Source organism: Macaca nemestrina, chromosome 12 (genome assembly GCF_043159975.1).
Source record: "Macaca nemestrina isolate mMacNem1 chromosome 12, mMacNem.hap1, whole genome shotgun sequence".
Taxonomy (NCBI): domain Eukaryota; kingdom Metazoa; phylum Chordata; class Mammalia; order Primates; family Cercopithecidae; genus Macaca; species Macaca nemestrina.
Window position 1 is genome coordinate 68,554,560 of NC_092136.1, and position 10,324 is coordinate 68,564,883.

Below are 10,324 nucleotides of genomic sequence, written 5' to 3' on the forward strand. Positions count from 1 at the left end.
CCAAAGTCCCATAAATAAATTATTGTGAAAGCAATGTAGGTGCTTAGAAATAGACTTGAAACCAGATTGTGGATTTAATGATCTCAAAGGTCTATTCTGCCATCTCTCTCTAGGCCCTGTCTCAGCAAGTCTTTAGAACCCAAACCCAGTAAAAACTATGCACCAACCATGTCTCATTGACAGGTGTAAAACTTTAACAACTGCCGACTATTTCAACCATGCTAATCCTCAACCATTCCAGCTTCATGACATTCACGCTGATGAGCACACCTGGCTTAGAGTCACAGCACTTGTGGCTATCTGTTCCTTTCTGCTCCATGTTTTTGGCTATCCTCATTGGCAATGGTTCTATCCTTTTTCTCTTGGCCACAGAGCCCACACTTCATTCACAAATGTACCTGCTTCTGGCCCTACTGATGGTGGCTGACCTCATATCCACTCTGGCTGTGGTGCCTAAACTCCTCTGCCTCTTCTGGTTCAATAATCAAGACATAGCTGCCAATGCTTGTTTCACTCAGATGTTTTTCATCCATGGATCATCCGTGGTACGATCAGCCCTCCTTGTTTTCATGGTTTTTGACTACTTTGTGGCCATATGTGAGCCCTTACGCTACAACATAATTCTGAGCCATTCTTTAGTTGGACGCCTGGGACTGCTGGCTCTTGCCAAGGGGGTGATCCTTATCCTACCCATGCCTCTTCTACTTCAAAGATTAACTTTCTGCCACGCGGCCATTCCTCATACCTACTGTGATCACATGGCTATGGTGAAGATGGCCTGTAACCACAACAGGCCCCATCTTATCTATGGGTTCTTCGTGATCCTGCTTGTGGTGGGACTTGATCTGCTGCTCATTGGCTTCTCTTATGCCCTCATCCTCCAGGCTGTGGTACACCTCAGCTCTTGAGATGCCACCTGCAAAGCCCTCAACACCTGCTCAGCACACCTCTTTTTCATCCTTGTCACTTATGTGCCTGCACTCTTTTCTTCTATTACCCACCCCATTGGTCATGATATCTCACCTCATACCCATATTCTCCTTGCCAATCTCTACCTTCTCCTGCCCTCAATGCTCAACCCCATCATCTATGGTATAAAGATGAAGGAAATACGAGTCAAATGCCTGTGCAGAGGAATTGCCTAGACTATGGGTCCCAGCAATAAACCTGTGAGTAAGTGAACAATAAGGACAACTGATAATGCTTTTGCCCAACCATTCAGTACCCAGTTGTATCTCCATATGAGCTGTGGGAAAAATAAACCATGGATAAGTGATTTTCTTTTTCTTTTTTGTGGGGGGTGGTTGGTGGAGTTTACAAGAAGGACCAATATGTTTGTACTTTCATTGAGTTATGGACTACAAAAGGGAGTGCCTAATCTATCTCTTTCTATGCCTATTTACCAGGGACACTCTGATGGCATGGGTCTCCTGATGACATTCACATCTGTGTTTTGTTCATGTTCATCAATTACATACAATATTGCTCTGCAATGATCCAAGGTCATGTTTCCTTTTCTTGGTGGAGACTTTATATTTGCTTCAGTCTTCTTTATATTTTCTATTTCTCAAATTATCTGTGTCTATTTCTAACTAGTATCTTTTTGCTGAAAGGAATGCAGTACTTACTATCTTAGTACAACACCTTGACATGTGATAACTCTTCAGGCAATTGACCTTTCCATCAAGAATACTTTAAATGAAATAGTAATGTGGTATGTTCACAGTACTGACAGGATGATTGTGATGATATGTATGCGATGACAAAAATGAAGGGATTTGAGGATGACATACATAGAGTGAATTCAGGGACTGCTGAGATACATATTTCAAAAAGTTTTATTGCAAAGGAAAACATGTATTTATATATCTAATTCAAAAGACTGCCATGACCAGGAACTTCATCTTTAAAAAACATATGTGAACATGAAGCCACCTGTTCTTGAAGTGATATTCCACAGTGACTCAGATCATGTACAAAGACTAACTTATATTGTTTTGGTGAAGCATTGCTTTGTTGACATGTTTTGAATCATTGTAATGAATGAAATTTCTATCTAATCATTTAAATATACAGTTATCATTGGATCAATTGTACAACATAATAAGGCAAATACAAGATTGGGTATTTAAGCAGATAAAAGTTAAAATTAACAAATGTTAAATTGAAACTGCAGAATATAGGAACTACTGAAAATTAGTATAATCACAGCTTTAGCACAATTTAAACATATGTGATTATTGAGTTTAGAATCAGGAGAAATAATCCAATATCTCTAAACTCCTTTCAAATCTAAATCACTGTTTGAGAACCTTAAAAAGACAATGACATAGAGAATAAGTGTAATGTATGTACTCTTTATCCCTAGCCATGACTTCTAACAAATTCTTATCTCCTCTCTACACTGGTGAGCTAAACAGTCTATAAATTCTAAGAACATCTTTAATTCCTGTGATCTAGAACAGGAATTCCTAGTCTAGGAAACTAGTTTCACCTAGTCTTGCCTAGTCTTTAGGTAGGAAGACGACTCCAAGCAGGAAAAACATCATTTTATCTGTATAAGAGAGTAACAAAATTCTATCCAGCCAGTCCTGTTGTTAATTCTCTTAGATAAGAAATGGTCCAATTTACTCTTAACTATGAAAGTGTTTTTATGGAGACTGTGTTGGGAAAAGTTGGCATAGAAGGAGGAAAAGAGGTAAAGTCAGTGATATGGTTGGGTTGTGTCCCCACCCAAATCTCATGTCTAATTGTAATTCCCAATATTGGGGAAGAGACCTAGTGGGAGGTGACTGGATCATTTCAGCAGATTTCCTCTTTGCTGTTCTTGTGATGGAGTTCTCACAAGATCTGATTGTTTGAGAGTGTGTAGCACTTCCCACTTCACTCTGTCTCTCACTCCTGCTCTGCCATGGTAAGACGCACTTGCTTTCCTTTCGCCTTCTGCCATGATTGCAAGTTTTGTGAGGCCTCCTAGCCATTCTTTCTGTACAGCCTGCAGAACCATGAGCCAATTAAACCTCTTTTCTTCATAAATTACCCAGTCTCAGATAGTTATTTATAGCAGCGTAGGAATGTAATAATATAGTAGATCATTATTTTATGTTAGACTTTTTGTGCCTTTTTGCTCTTCATAAGCCAGATCTCTCACTGAAGATTAGAGCATGAAGAGAGGATTTATGTCTAACACCTTTTGTCACCATCATGATTAGCATGGCAGAGTTCAGAGAAAACTAAAAAAAATAAACCACTGAATATTCTACTGTCATTAAAATATAATCCCATTGATGGAGAAGAATTATAGCATTCAAATCTTGGAAAGCAGGTGAAGATACTGGGTGATAAGAAACCCTAAGAAAAATTCAGGAGTACCGCTCAGGTTGGGGCATTTCTGTCTTAGAAAAGGAGCGAATAAAGGGTTCCACATTATCTTCCTCACATTCTATTAATTCCAGCAAAAATACCAACTCTTTAGGTGGCTCCATACTAGCTATTCTAGGTATTTTTACATAAAATAGCTAATTGAATTATTTCAAATTTAACTCAAGTTATGTAATAATATCCATTTAGCAGATTAAGTTACAAAGGCTCAATTTCCTTATGCAAGTTACACTTACTGGTAGCGAGTAGTTAGCCTGGATTCTAATCCTAATATATCTAATCATAAGATGTCTTCCCATTCTATTATGGCTATATTGTCTTTTTAAAGACAACCAAGAATATAGAATGAAGAAGTTGTGGAGCAAGACTTAAGTGGAATAGTGCAAAAGAACGGCTTCAGTCATAAAAACAAGGCAACTATTGTGTGCCTACCTCATTCCTAATACCAAAAACTAATTCAAGTTTGGTGTACAGACAGTTGCAATCTATTTGGAGAAGTGAAAATATCTTCCTTGTCTAGTTATTAATTTTTTAATGTTCCACCTGAACTTCATTAAATTTCTACTCTTCTGAGATGCTTGTTGTATCACTAGGAGTTGGCTTTGATGGAGTGTGTCACCCAATACCCATTGCCATCTGATTTATGATAAGGTTTGTCAAAGAAAGCTGTGTGAGTCTCAGTCCACGGAAAAAGAGACAGATTACAAATACTAGAATTATGAAACCAAATAAAGAAGTGAAAGTGAAATACCTGTGTGGAAGAAAAAAGGAAACTGGGTAGGCTGGGAAAGACATATTAGAAAATTATCATTGGTCTCTGCTGCTGACGAGTTGGGTATTCAGTGGGAGTCCATGCTGTTGAGTTCACATGCAGCTTTCATCTCTGCCACCATGGTGACTATGTGCCACTTCTACAGCGGCTGATGATGAAGACTGGCTAATGTCAATTGGCTAAGTCATTTTATGTACTTAGTTGTCTTCTGATGTGGATGTGCTTTGGTATTTTGATAGCTATTAACATGTAACACAAAAGTCTTCAAATTTTATACCCATTCTCATATATTCACCACATGCCTTTGACCCAAACCTTCTTGCCTTCAATCTTTACTCCATTCACTTTTATAACCCCAACCAGGCGTCCAGGCTATTGGGCACTGTCCAGGCAATTTTATTCTCACCATAGGGCCACCATAGGGCCACTTCTCTCACTCAAAACCCATGGTTATTGCACTGCTCCACCCATGGGAAAGATTTTTTTCTCCACTGTTATTTGGGGCCAGCCATGCCTGAATGCGGCTGCAAAGCAAACTCCATCCATTTTCTTCTTGCACCTACTTTCCAAGATGGCCAATATATAAACCTTATAACCTTATTCAGGCTTTTTTCTCTTCCTTGGTTGGTCATTCTAGACACCCTTTCTCCCTCCCCAGGTATAAGTGCAAACCCTGGAGAAGCACTAGTGCAACTCTGTTGAGTAATATGGGTGTCTGGACTTCTTCCTCCTGTAGTCTATTTGTGCCCTGTGGTCCCACTCAGGATCAATTCTGATGCATTCTTTACATCTAATGATGATCTGCTGTCTTCATAACTTGGTGCGCCTGACTTTATAACTTGGCAGGTCCGACAGTATCTTGGTCACTAGAGGAAGTTCTAGACAGATAGTCACTGCCTGATACATTGCTGTAAAACGAATTATCCCTAAACAAAGCAAGTTAGAACAAACGATACTTATTATCACAGAGTTGTTGAAAATAAGAAGTGTGGGAGCAGTTTGACAGGTGGTTCTAGTTCAGGTTCTTTCATGAGGTATGATATAAATATGTGGTATAATGATATAAATATACTAGCAGGCTAAAGTCATCTTAAGGCTTGAATGAGACGAAAGGATCCACTTCTAAGAATTTATACCCACATGACTGTTGACTGGAGGCCTTAGTTTCTTACCACATAAATCTCTCCATGAGGCTACTGCAGTATGCCCGTGGAAGCTGGTTTCCCCAAGAGTTATTAATCCAAGAAGAGAGAAAAAAGCTACAAAACCTTTTATGACCTATTCTCAGATACAATCTAGTGTCATGTCTGCCATTTTCTATTGGCCATGCAGAATAACCCTGATACAATGTGTAACCGGACTAAAAAAGGGCTTGTGTACCAGGAAGCATGAATCACTGGGTGACATCATGGAATCTGGTTACCAAAGTGTCTATGTTCAAGTAATTTTTCTCTTCCAAGTCTCGGTAATACACGAAGAGCTGTTTATCAAAAGACAAGCAAGCCTCTGCTGCAGTTAATATGGTCTTACTCCCAAATCCCAGGATTCTTCATTGTGATACTGCTACTGGAATTTGCCATTAGTTCCATCCTGCATCTTGTCCCACAACTGATACCCAGTAACAGGTTTGCCAGATCATGTGGCCCAAGCAGCAGAGATAATTGCACAATGGCCTGGACCTGCTGCTCCTGGCCTCCAGTTAAAGTTACAGCCTCCTATGTCACCCACTATTTGAACTCAAGCAATTTTCCTATGTGTGGGATGTGTCACCCATACTCTAAAGGGTATTGTAAAGCTCTGTGCTTCTTTCTTCAGGGAGGTGCAGAAGAGTATGCAAAATACATCAATTTGACTTTTGGTTTTGGGGGATATCTTTGGTATTTCCCTGATCCCTGCACCCTTAAAAACTTTACTAAAGTGGCTAGTTCTTGCATCTTCATAGGATTTGTCTCCTACCTCTGGAGTGCATGTATCTGAGAAAGTCCTATATTATTTAGGCAATCTCGCTCATCTTGTCCAACCATTCAACATGATATTGTCAATGTTATAGATCCACGTGATATTTTGTGGGATGTCAAGCAGTCTAGATCTCTGTGGACTCTGTCATGTTATAGGGCAGTAGAATTAACATGGTCTTCAAACAAAACTGTAAATGAAAATTGTTTGTCCCATGTGAATGCTGTTTGTGATTCACTTTTCTAATTGGAATAGGAAAAATGACTACATTCTATGTACATCAGGGCTTAAGTATACTGTTCTATCTGTGATACCACATCTGGCACAATAGTTGCAATCAGTTTCTATGTTAAGTGTAAAATAGTCCACAGTTATTCTTCAGGATTCATCTACATTCTGCGTGGACCAGAATTAAACAGATTAAACAGATATGTCATAGGCACCACAACCCTGATACCTTTTAAGCCTTTAATAATGATACTAAGTTTTAACATTCTATTTCTGAGAAAGTAAGTTAATTCTTGCTCATCTAGCCTTTATGTTCTAGCACTTTCAATCAAGCATCCTCAAAATCCAAACCCAAGGGTTGCCTTTGCCTCCTGCCAATACATGCCAGCTAATTCTTGTAATTATTTAGATGCATATCTCTTTTATTCTCTGTTGAGACTGTACCTACCTGTGTTATGCAGTAATGTAGCCTTAGTTATAAGCCTGGCATCTCTGATGAGATCTAGAATGTACCTACCTGTGTTACGCAGTAATGTAGCCTTAGTTACAAGCCTGGCAGCCAGGAGAAGGGGAGGAAACATGTCATGAGGAAGTGCCTGTTGTCTTTTGGGGCATTAGCTTCTGCAGCATCATCTAGCACAGAAATAATACTAGACCTCTGCAGAGATTTCTGCATGTCTAGAAGGTCCAAAAAAACATTATTGAGTAAACATCTTCAGAAGCACCCATCTAGATAATAATGACTCTGTCTCAGTTTTCAAAATTCTAGTTTTTCTTTACCAGCATCTTGACCTACACATTATAGAACCACTTTAGTTGAACGTTTAGGCTTCACTGGATCCCTGTGAGTCTTCCAAGTAAGCCTTCAGCCTGCCATTGACTGTGTCTGCCCTTCCACTACGGGTGATAAAAGCCTCTTCATATACTACCACCACTGAGGCTCTCTGGTTCATACAATTAGCTATTAAATGTTAGTGGTTTGTCTCTCATCTTTCAAAACAACACCAAAATAAGTCTCCAATAATCAGTAAACTCTATTGTTTTTGTATGCAATTCTTCCTCCATGTATTTCAAATGGCTTTATCGTTGCACTTACCACATTTACTTCCACTGGTGAAATAGCAACTGAACCACTACCTCTTATCAGGTACTATCCTGCCCCACCTCAATCAAGAGAACGTCCTCTGCCTGCCAGACAGAAAGTCCCGGTTCCTTATCTGACTACTTGTATCACTGTCAGTATTACTAATATTAGTATGACTCTTCAGCAAAGCAGATGCCAAGATGGGATTTACCATATAAGAATTTTAGTCAAAGAAACATTGTATGAAAGAAAGTAAGGAAGCAAACCATCATAGTTTGGAGAGCAGTCACATCACAACATAAATTCAATCCCAAGTTAAGAAGAAAGAAAGAGAACTTTTGGCCAAAGTATCTTAGATTGTGATGCAAAGCCAAATTCAGAGGACCAAGGAGCCTACCAACATGTCCCACATTCCCCAGTAATGGGTTTCCTTCAGCATCCTTGCCACATTCAGTCATAGTGAAGAGTAGCCAATGGGAGGCATCACTTTGGTGCAAATTCAATGATAGATTTCAAATTGCAGGAGTTAGGCACTTCAGTCAATTACGGTCCCTGTAGTAAGAGGCCTCTGCAGCACATTCATATGGCCATGATAGGACACTGAAAAGAATTCTGATGGTAAGAGAAGAGGGAACTATGAATCATTATTCCCCACACTCTCTTTGTCTCTGACTCCTTTATTCCTTTAAGCCAGGTGTCAGCAAATATTTTTATGTAAAATTTCAGAGAGTAAACATTTTTTGCTTTGCAGGTGATATGGTTTCTGTCACAACTAATTGGCATTTCCACTCTAGTGCAAAAGCAGCTATAAATTATTATGTAAGTAAATGAGCCTGGCTGTATTCCAATAAAATTTTATTTATAAAAATGAGCAGCAGACAAAACTTAAATCACAGACCACAGTTTTTTAATCCCTGTCTATAGAAATGGTATTGTTTATAAAAGTGCATAAATGGAATCAATGCACATGTCTACTAATACAGGATTGGTTAAAAAATACTATGAGACAATTTTTTAAGTGCTGAAAATTTATATATACCATCATGGGTTAATATCAAACAATGTTAGGTTAAACAATAAATATCAAAATACCACGTATAAACACAATTCCATTTTATAGTGACAATACTTGTAGATTTTTGTTTACATAAGGAATATTTATTAACAGATACATGTTGTATTGTTATTGAATAGTGACCCCTCCCCCAAATTTATGTCTACCCAGAACTTCAGAATGTGACCTTAATTATGAACTAGTGTCTTTGCAGAGTAAATCAAGCTAAAATGAGATTTTACTGGATCAGGGTGTAACCTAATCTAATGACTGGTGTCATTATAAGAAGGGTGAAATTTGGACACAGACAGGCACAAAGGGAGGGTAATGTGAATAGACTCACAGGGACGATGCCATGTGTTGTCAGAGGCAGAAATTAGAGTGATATGTTTTCAAGCCAAGGGATTTTAAGAATTGTCAGCAGCCATCAGAAACTAAGAAAGAGGTAAGAAATGATTCTCTCCTAGAACTTCAGAAAGAGCATATCCTTGCTGACACCATTTAGGACTTATAGTGTCCAGAACTGTTAAAAAAAAATTATTCTGCTGTTCTAAGCACCCAGTTTGGGGTAATTTGTTTTAGCAGCCTTAAGAAACTAATACAGATCGGTGGAGCAAGATGGCCGAATAGGAACCGCTCCAGTCTCCAACTCCCAGCGCAAGCCACACAGAAGACCGGTGATTTCTGCATTTTCAACTGAGGTACTGGGTTCATCTCACTAGGGAGTGCCGGACCATCGGTGCTGGTCAGATGCTGCAGCCCGACCAGCGAGAGCTGAAGCAGGGCGAGGCATTGCCTCACCTGGGAAGTGCAAGGGGGAAGGGAATCCCTTTTCCTAGCCAGGGGAACTGAAACACACAACACCTGGAAAATCGGGTAACTCCCACCCCAATACTGCGCTTTAAGCAAACAGGCACACCAGGAGATCATAACCCACACCTGGCCGGGAGGGTCCCACACCCACGGAGCCTCCCTCATTGCTAGCACAGCAGTCTGTGATCTACCGGCAAGGCAGCAGCGAGGCTGGGGGAGGGGCACCCGCCATTGCTGAGGCTTAAGTAGGTAAGCAAAGCTGCTGGGAAGCTCGAACTGGGTGGAGCTCACAGCAGCTCAAGGAGGCCTGCCTGTCTCTGTAGACTCCACCTCTGGGGACAGGGCAATAACAAACGCAGCCGAAACCTCTGCAGATGCAAACGACTCTGTCTGACAGCTTTGAAGAGAGCAGTGGATCTCCCAACACGGAGGTTGAGATCTGAGAAGGGACAGACTGCCTGCTCAAGTGGGTCCCTGACCACTGAGTAGACTAACTGGGAGACATCCCCCACTGGGGCAGTTGGACACCCCACACCTCACAGGGTGGAGTACACCCCTGAGAGGAAGCCTCCAAAGAAAGAATCAGACAGGTACACTCGCTGTTCAGCAATATTCTATCTTCAGCAGCCTCTGCTGCTGACACCCAGGCAAACAGGGTCTAGAGTGGACCTCAAGCAATCTCCAACAGACCCACAGCTGAGGGTCCTGACTGTTAGAAGGAAAACTATCAAACAGGAAGGACACCTACACCAAAACCCCATCAGTACGTCACCATCATCATCAAAGACCAGAGGCAGATAAAATCACAAAGATGGGGAAAAAGCAGGCCAGAAAAGCTGGAAATTCAAAAAATAAGAGCGCATCTCCCCCGGCAAAGGAGCACAGCTCATCGCCAGCAATGGATCAAAGCTTGACGGAGAATGACTTTGAAGAGATGAGAGAAGAAGGCTTCAGTCCATCAAACTTCTCAGAGCTAAAGGAGGAATTACATACCCAGCGCAAAGAAACTAAAAATCTTGAAAAAAAAGTGGAAGAA

General features: G+C 40.4%; 1 pseudogene; it reads left to right on the forward strand.

Annotated features, from left to right (window-relative positions):
• Positions 1 to 218: 218 nt before the first annotated feature.
• Positions 219 to 1,145, forward strand: LOC105468904 (olfactory receptor 52P1-like; annotated as a pseudogene).
• The last annotated feature ends 9,179 nt before the right edge of the window (positions 1,146 to 10,324 follow it).